The sequence below is a fragment of the Xiphophorus hellerii genome, chromosome 23 (assembly GCF_003331165.1).
Source record: "Xiphophorus hellerii strain 12219 chromosome 23, Xiphophorus_hellerii-4.1, whole genome shotgun sequence".
Lineage (NCBI taxonomy): Eukaryota > Metazoa > Chordata > Actinopteri > Cyprinodontiformes > Poeciliidae > Xiphophorus > Xiphophorus hellerii.
In genome coordinates, this window is record NC_045694.1 from 14,618,255 (window position 1) to 14,627,967 (window position 9,713).

The window sequence follows — 9,713 nt, forward strand, 5'->3', positions numbered from 1 at the left end:
AAACGAGTGCTCAGACATGAGCACTGATTAGTAATTGCCAAGTCTGGAATCAGGTGATTCCAACTAGAGCTGTTTATGAAGAAAATAACAATAATCATGATAATTGGGGTTAATATTAAAACACAATTACCCATTGAACTTGGAAACAGGCAGTTAAATAACCGATTTTTACGTTTCAGTTTATTCCATTTATGTTTTGCATTTTTAGAAATGATTTTCACTTAAAGGATCATATGTATGTCAAAATGTGTGTCTTTGATATCATGATGTATATATGATATAGAATTTTTTACCTCTCAAATCTACATAATATACATTTTACTAATTTTAAAAAAGTTATTTGGAAACACATCAGCAGACGTCTGTATTTCTAAAACATTTCAATTTTTTTCTAAAATTTTTGATTAAAGGTTTTCTAAAATCTACCATTTAGCCATTTAAAGATGATTAAATGAGATTTAATCTAATTTGTTTAACTGTTAACTTGTTTACAGTAATTATCTTGCCAATACATCTAAAAAAATAGGAATATTGTACTTTATGCTTTTGTTGCTTATTCACAGAGAATATTTATCATAATTTAGATGATCATGGCGTCATGTCCTAATCACCTAATTAACTCAAAATATCTGCAAAAGTTTCCTGAGCCTAAATGTCCTTTCAGGTTGGGTCAGTAAACTATTGTGTAGTTTACTGCTCAGTTGACAGATGCCCATAAAATGGTCACAAGGAGGGTAAACCACAAAAGGACACTGCTATGGAAACTCAAAGCACATTCAGAAATAAGACAGCACAACTCTTGTTGGAAAGTCTTGCTATCTAGGCTGACAATTTAGTGCTTTTTCCAACAATTTCATTGGAAAACCTGCTCTGTGATGTCAACATGCTTTCCTCCCACAAACAATACAAATCAGAGATTATAGCAAATATCCAGCTGTGAAGGTTATGTGCCACTACGTTTTCCCATGAGATTATGCACTGAGATGGCAAATGATCGCAAGGCTGAGGAAGGAAGCTGACAAAGACCTGGAATTCAGCCACACAGACCAACAAGTGCATTATGTTTCAACTCTGCGGGGGGCTTCACATGGCTGCCAGGCTGCAAGACACGATGGCAGTCTTACAAGGCAAACCATTTAAGACATGAATGAACAAATCCCCTGAAGACACATTGTCAGATGTAATCAGGGGTTTAAGTCGAAATGGCTTTAAGCAGGTTTTTGTGGTGTTTGTCCAGATACTGTCAAGGGTTTGATTCCTGATTGCAGCACTGATATATTCTGCTCGTTCACTGTCACACTCTTTTACCTTGACTCAACACAATACAGAGGAAGCACCAAGCGATTAACTGTGGACTGGAATCAAATGATTTTTTATTTTTTTTTAGGTTCTGGCTTTGTCAGCTGACAGAAACTCAAAAATGTGATTGTTTTTCAATCAGTAAACACACCATGTTTAAACATTACCAGGTCTCTTTAACAGCAACAACCTTTGGTGAGGAAGGTGTTACAATAGGGAGAAGACTAACATTTAGACTAACAAAGGAAGGACAAAAATTGTGAGATGCTATTGAAAAGGAAACTATCTTTACAGAAGCATTGGCTGTCTGTTGCAGGTCATTTTGATACTTTGCATCTCACATTTGTAGTTGTGATCACTTCACACCTGACATTTTCATGTATCGTCATAAAATATCTGCCACAGGACATCAGTTCATATCTGCCTTTGGAACATTTCCTTAAACCAGCGAAAAGCAAATTGACTCGGATCAGGTCAGAGATTTCCCAGGAATAGGTAATTCTCAAACGTATTTCAAACATTTTGTTAATAATAAGGAAAAAGAGGAAGCTGTCATACACTGAAGATAGTACTGATATTTTTATGAAGAAATGTAAGCTTCAAATCCTTGTTTCCAGTAGATCAAAGTGAAATTCAGGCATCAGTTTTCTGATAACAAAGGAATAAAAAAATGAATGGGTATAAATTACTGAACAGGTGTTGGCCTACTCTCTTCAGATAGTTGGCTGGAGAGATACTAAGGCTGGCGACAGATGAGGGTTTGGATTGGAGATTGAAAATCAAGGGGAAAGATCTTTGAGAGTGGAGTTAAAAATAGAGCAAGACATGGAGGATGGGTTGAGGAGGAAAGGGAAGAGGAGGAAGAGAAGTACAGAGGAGGAGGAGGAGGAGGAGGAGGAAGTGTACCTGAGGTCTTGGATGCAGACTAGTTAGCACTGAGCAGGATCACCGTGGGCACTGATGGCCTGCAAAGAGAGACAGAGTGAGAAAATGCAAAAGACCAAGATAAGTCAACAGAGATGAGGGAGGAATGGTGACAAATGAGAAAAAAAAAAGAAATAAAGCATCAAGCGAGGCAAATATCAGATGAAAGACTGAATGAGCAGGAAGAGGAGGAGCTGGGGGAGGCAGTGAAAAAAAGAAACAAGTCAGATTAGCATGAAAGCCCATGTTTGAGTCCAAAACAAATGGTAATTTCACAGTAGGCTGTGGATGGGAGCAGTAACTACCAACAGAGTGTGACAGATACACATGCCGAATGGGCACGCACTCTCTCTCATACACCCCTACACACATTCACACTGAGACGCATATGGTTGCTCGGTATGACAAGTTTGTAGAGGTTAGGGTCAATAAATATTATTTGTAACAGCTATGTTTATATAGAAAATGCCGCTCAGTGCAATACATTAGAGTACTGCATGTTGCAATCTTTACAGCCTCTATAGTTTTGACAGATATTTCAGTTTGGTTCAATTTAAGTCACAGATTAACATAATTATTGTAAAATATGCTTTTTCCATTTAGCAGTTATTTACAACTGAACTTGCCTACAAAATCATGCTTAACTTATTGGAAGAAATATAGAATAAATGCTAAATGAATATAGTATTAAGCAAATTTGGGTAAGAAGACAGGTCATGGTGTGAGATCTTGTTCTGTTCAAACAGCAATATTTTCCATTCAAGTCAAGTCTGTACCTTGAAGGACTTTTTAGTTTAACATTTCTCTGTGCAGCCTGTGATGACTTACAGTGGTCTTGCCTCTGAACCCATGTGGTTGTACAGCTTACTGTAACATGGCAGGTTGAGTACAATTACATATCTCCTAACGTCTGGACTTTCTTACTGTACTCTCTGACTCCACTGTTCACAATATTTTATATTCATTTTGTAGGGAAAATTTTCAAATTGATCTGGGTTTCTCTGGTAGAGTTTAGGCATAGTTGGTGATAGACAATCTATTGTTGCCTATAAAACAGAGAAACGATTCCTCTTCACACCAAATGTTGTTTTCTCACAATTGCAAATTAACTTGATAAAGCAAAAGTACCGCATGTCATTCAACAATTTCCTACCTCTGAGAATTTATGCAGGTTTCCTGAAATATTTCATTATCTCATTGTGGCACTTGCATAAAGACAATTAGCTAAAATTATTTGAAGAAGAAAGTGACCACATTTATGTTCACTTATTCTCCATTAGGTTTCTTTTCTGCAGACTGCATAATGAATTGTCTGCATTGAACAGTCTGGAAAAAATTCATTAATTTTCAATACAGCTCATTATTTAGCAGAACAATTTAACAAGAGGTGCACTTAATGAAGCCTGGCGATTTACTGACAAAATGGCTGCTTGCTCAGTTTTGTGGCTGTCTTTTCTCAGTTTTGTTTTCTATCACTTTCCTCTCAAATGTAATTGTTCTGCAGTTTATCTTGCAGTTGCGTTTTTATCTTAGTGACGAAATAACAGGCAATGCTACTGGTTATGTTCAAAACAATGAAATGCTTGATTAGTGCATTTTTTCTGGATATTAGAACTAAAATTTAGCTTCAAAGGTTTTTATTGATCAATTTACAATATATTTAGTGAATCTTTTTTGTAAATCTCATATAGCTTATGACAGGTTGTCAAAATGAATTAAAACTGTAAGGTATTTGTTTGTGTGTGCTATTCCTGTGATTTCTGATGTTACATTTTCTCCATCCTCTAATATATTCAGCAAAATAAATATGATTAGACCTCTCACCATATCCACCCACCCAACACTGATGAAGGTGCTCTGTTCTCAGTCTCAGTGTAGAAACAGATTTATAGTGACGTATGAAAAAAAGAAAACAGATGTAATTAGGTTGACAAGGAGTTAGCCATTTTAAAAAATGTACATCCTTTTTCCATTAGGCTCGTCACACAAACCTCAAAACTGCAGTAAATAGGTGTAAAAAGGATTATAAAATGATTTAGGAAAGACTCTCTTGCACAATCATTATGATAATTTTTTTAACTAGAAGCTAGCCCATGGGGTGCATTGCTGATTGATGCCATCCATACATTTCCATTTGCCCAGTTGGCAGCTGGTTAACACAGCTGTTCCTTTTCCCTCAACGTTTCTCATCATATCAAAGCTGAATTTTGAAGCACATTAGTTATTCACTTTTTCAGTGTGCTTGACTTCTATTCCTGACCTACAAGAACCTTCAAGACTATAAAAACATATCTTCATTGTCAAATAAAAGGTTAGGTGAATCATCATAATGTGTTTTTACTGAAGTATAGTTAAGTGCTTCTCACAAGAGAAACAGGTGCGGTTAGAAAAACAAGACTTTATGAAAGAAGTTCTTCCCTTGTGAAGGGAAAATTTTTACTTGGAAACAGGTCTGTCATCAACATGAGAACAGCATAACAGCATGACTTCCTCTCTTGCCAGCCTCCACATTTTTCCATCGCGTTCCTCTTTCGCCTAAATGTTCAAAAGCTGCTGAGAAACGTGGTGGTATTGGCCCACCAGAGTCTTCCTGTGGGAGTCAGAGAGGAAGCTAATCAAGAGGACACCCACAGAATAAAAAGAAAAAAATAACTCGGGTATTATGTCCTGTCTCTTAATGGTCATTTACAGGTTCATCTAAAAAATGTAATACATTCTTGTGTAAAAGTGCAATATTTCCTACCAGTCCTCCCTGAAAGTGACTGCTATCATTATTTAGAGATTATAAATTATTGCAAATAAAGTAAAACAATTTCAGTTTTATTAACTATGGCATACAGGTCAAGAAAACCCCAAATTTAGTGCATCAGCAAATAAGAATATCACATTAGATCAAAAAGAAAAAGAATTGCTTTATGCACTAATCTCCTACTGTTGAAAAGTGTGAACATTAGCACTCAGTACTTGGTTGGGTCCCCTCTTGCATGAATTACTGCATCAATGCTCTGTGGCATAGAGGTGACCAGCCTGTGGCACTGAGTAGGTGTATTAGAAGAACAGTTTACATTGATAGCTGCCTTCAGGTCATCTGCCTTTTTGGGTCTTTTGTGTTTCATCTTCCTTTTGTCAGCAGTCTGAAGATTTTGTAAATCTATGGACAGAAAGAAATCTATGTTTCTCAGAGCAGCTCATGGGTAATAACCCATGTAACTTGAACATTTTGTTTGGCTGCATTTTTCATATGGCCTGAACACACACAAGTTTTGCATAAATGTCAATTATCAGCATTAAACAAATCACTCTTTGGACTTTTGATCTGCAAAAAATTCACACACCTTTGCTTCCTGTAATGTTTCCAAGAATGACCTCATTCACAACAGGATGCAGTCTCCACACATCCATCAACCATCAGCACTTTTTCCCAGCATGAGGTCAGTAGTAAGAAGTCTTCCTGTTAAAACACCTCCACAAGCTATGAAGTGTTTTTGATTGTAGCATTTAACCCCTTAAGTGTCATGAGGACATTGTTGTCCTCATAGGCCTACTGGATGACATGTAAGCATTTTCAGGGAGACAGTTAAGGTTAAAGCCTCCAAGTATCTTCTAATAAATACAATTTTTACCTTTTTAATGTTTTGTTCTTATTCAAAAGTTTTACATTAGATATGTATGGTTTTTTTTGTAAGGAAAGTGATCCTTTATGGTCACAAGAACAGGCAAGCATGCTCTATAGTTTTTCAAATAGCTCTACAATATAGAGGCTGATTAGGATTTATTTTTTTATATATTCTAGATTTTTGGGGTGCTCAAGGGGGTTGGCTATAAAACATTATGATACTTGCCTTTTAAAAGGAGCAAGGCATATATTGAGTAAATCCACTTATGTAGGAGTAGGACAATGCAGAGTGACATACAAACTAAGATAGAGGACACAGACTTAGACGTTTAGACACTGAAATGTGGTTTGAAAAATAACAGCCAGTCATTAACAGCAACTGGGACGTTGTAACAAGTCTAACTAAAAAACACAACTTGTGTTAAAGCAGTAGCAAAATTTTATTTCTAATCTGTCAACTACTTAGCTGGAGGACTTGAACATTTAACAAGGATGAGGGAGCAGAATTCACAAACAACATTTTTGGTTTCCTACTTGTACTGACCTATATTTATAAAGGTCTTCTGGATTTATGACACTTCACTTTGGCTTACAGTACAACCAACTTTTTCTATAATTTAGTCTTTTATGGCTGGCCCCTCTGTACAGTACCCTGAGTATCATGTGCCTCTGGTCTTCATGACTGTTTTTCCTCTTGTACTTGCATTTAACACCACCATGTCTCTCTATTATAGCTGCACTCTGAAGATATTTCTTGCCTTTTAACTAAGGAACTCCAAAATTACAAAGTTCGCTAAAAGTCTTAAACTGAGAAAACTTTTTAATTGCTGGATTTATCTACACAGCTGCAGAGACTACAGTAACTTTTTCATAGCAGTCTCCCTTTTGACAAATGGCCAAAACTATTTCAGAGCTGAAAGTCATTGTACGGGCCGAAGAGAGCCCTGAAAGACTTATCGTAACTATTACATATGTTTTATGACGTCTACTGACAGCTTTGGTGCATTTGTAAAGAACCATTCCCAGTTTAGCTTTCAGTATCCACACATTTTATTACTAATGAGAAAATCCTCTATAGTAGTTTGGCCTTGAACAGTCGATTGGGGAAAAAGTGTTAATGTAAACTTGGCTGCGAAAGCCTTGCATCATCTTCATACAGATTGCAAATGTACAGATGGAGAGCCTGCAGGAATTATACAAGTTGCTGCATCGGCACGTGCAGCATCATCCATTTGAAAAGCTCCTTCCTTCAGCAAACAGATAATATATGCAACATATCAGCAGCTGTCTGTTCCTTGGAATAAACAGAAGGATAATCAGGATCCACAAACATAGCCTGGTGTTTACCTCACTGCAGAAGGTGCATATTTTGGCTGGTTTAATGACTCACACAACCTGACAGTAACAATAGCTGCTTCCCAAGCCACTGCTCCATTCTCCATGCTAAAACTCTCAGTGGGACAACACGACTGTGGAGCATGTTTGTATTCATCACCTCCTGAATAAAGCATTAGTGTATGGAAGTGTTAGACAGGCACACTTAAATGAAACATATTGGAACAAGAAAAAAATGGAGGCTTAATACTTGATTCTTTTTAAATGATTTTTTTTTTTGCATTTTTGATGAACTGTTCAGTAAAGGATAATCTTTTAAAGTCGAATAACATAAATTAAGATAAACTACTACAAAAATATTAGAACATTATCAAAAATTATTTTTATAATTCAATTCAAAATGAGAAAAATAAAATTTTTGGTTAAATTTTTTTTTTTTTTTACAACTAAATTGGTGTTATAGATCATAAAATTGAAGTGTGATTACCTGTAAGCTACGAATAATTTGAAATGCATCAATAGCCTAATAAATCTGTAGATGAGTTTAGCTTTTCGATTACAACTTCTGAAAGAAACATACTTTGTTAAATGTAATATTAAGCCTGGTATAGGTAATGCTATATTACTGATACAGTTCTAATTTGTCAAGGCCATATAAGCTTCATTTCTTTTATAAACCAGATGTTTTGCAACAAATACTTAACTAGCTCTTCATCATCTAAAAATTTTCATTATAATGAAAGAGTTTGTTAAAAATAGCCGGGAAGGAGAGAAGAATTAAACATTTTGGTCAACAAGCCTTTACTGAAGAAGATGCTTGTGTGTTGAATACTAAAGGACAGAAATATGCAAAAATTCAACAGTGGAAATATGGATACTGTTTGAGTGAGCAGTTCATTCACATCACAAAGAGAAGCAGAGGAGTGGGAGTTATGTTTCTTTTCCCTCTATGTTCTTCCTGCAGCTCCTATCTTTTGTTCTGATCTGGGTCTCCCACTGTTTTCCTCCACATTGTCTAAATACTTAATATCTTGCCTGGTGTTGTTTAAGGCTTGTGACCTAGACTTTGATCAAACATATTGTCATTGATTTGCTGCTCCAGCAGAGCGCCCCATTGACTGTTTCATCACAGAGGAAGAAGCAATGAAGATAGGCTTATTGAAAGAAGACAAACTCTTAAATAATGCACCATCAGCTCTTGTTCAGCAGTCGTATCATTATTAAAGACCCTACAATGAGAAGTTTCATCATTATGAGCTGGTCCGTGCAGCTATGCATTTATAAATCCATGCCAGAATAAAATCATACATTGTTTGTTTCTGTGTCTGTACAGCAAACTATTGAATTTGTTGTAAGTTACTCAATAAAAACCAATGACACACCAGCTTTGATGTTGAAGCCATGCTCCCCACAACTAGGACTATAAATTTTCTATAAAGAGGCCTAAAAACATAATCAGGGTAAATGCTGCTGCTGCCATAATCCTTTGGGTAATCATTTACATTTGATCACTACACATGAATATGAATGCTGCTTTGCGTCCTTGAAAACTCCCCTAACTTACTGCAAGTTTCGCAGGGATAGAGGGACTGATGTGAATATTGTCTCCACTACCTCTTCAATGTCACTGCTATTCAAACAGCTTATTTAAACCTCCAGAAAAATGACTAAATGTCACATGGAGTCATGTGGGACGTGTTTGTTGTGTATTACTCAGTGTAAAAGTGACACAAGTGAGGCAGAAGAAGGAGAAATGAAGGAGAAAGGGAATCACACCACAACACAATGCAAAGAGGGAGTTTCCAGATGGCTAGTCTTGTGCTGGGGAATGAGCATGTGCACTCGTCCTGTGAAGGGTTAGAGTGAAGCATCGAGCTGCTAGAAGATGGACTTGGCAGAGAAAGTGTGCTTCTGCACATGGCTAATCCTATGAAAGGCTAACAATGTTTAGTGAAGCATACATGCATTCTGTGAACATCAATTTTCAAATCTTACTCCTGATTCTGCACCACATTGAGGTCTGGACACCGACTGAGCCCAGTCCAACACATTGATCTGCTTTGATTGAAACCATTTCCTTTCAGCTCTGGGTGTATGTTCTGGTGAGCAAAAGGTGAGCTTTCGTCTAAGTCCAAGGATGTTTTTTTTTTTTTTTCTGGATTGACTTGCTTTAAGCCGTTTCCATCTTTTAATCCACTATGACCAACTTCCCGATCCCTGTTGAAGAAAGCTTCCCCACAGAATGACTTCATATATTATGTACTGTCGTGTACTCTTTGTCATTTCTAGTATTTTATCTCTACCAAACAATAGGTCTTATTTCTATCTGATCAAAGCACTTTCTTCTACTTGTTTACTGTGTCCCAAGGCCATTGTAAATGACAAATGGGAATTTTTGTTACTTTTCCCCCTCAGCTTCTTCCACCTAACTTGGGGATCTCTGCTAATTTCTCCAGAGTTTATCCAGAGGCATCTTGAGTGCTTTTGTGATTAAAGCTTTAAAAATAATGTGTCAGCTTGAGCTCGATCTCAAAAAATG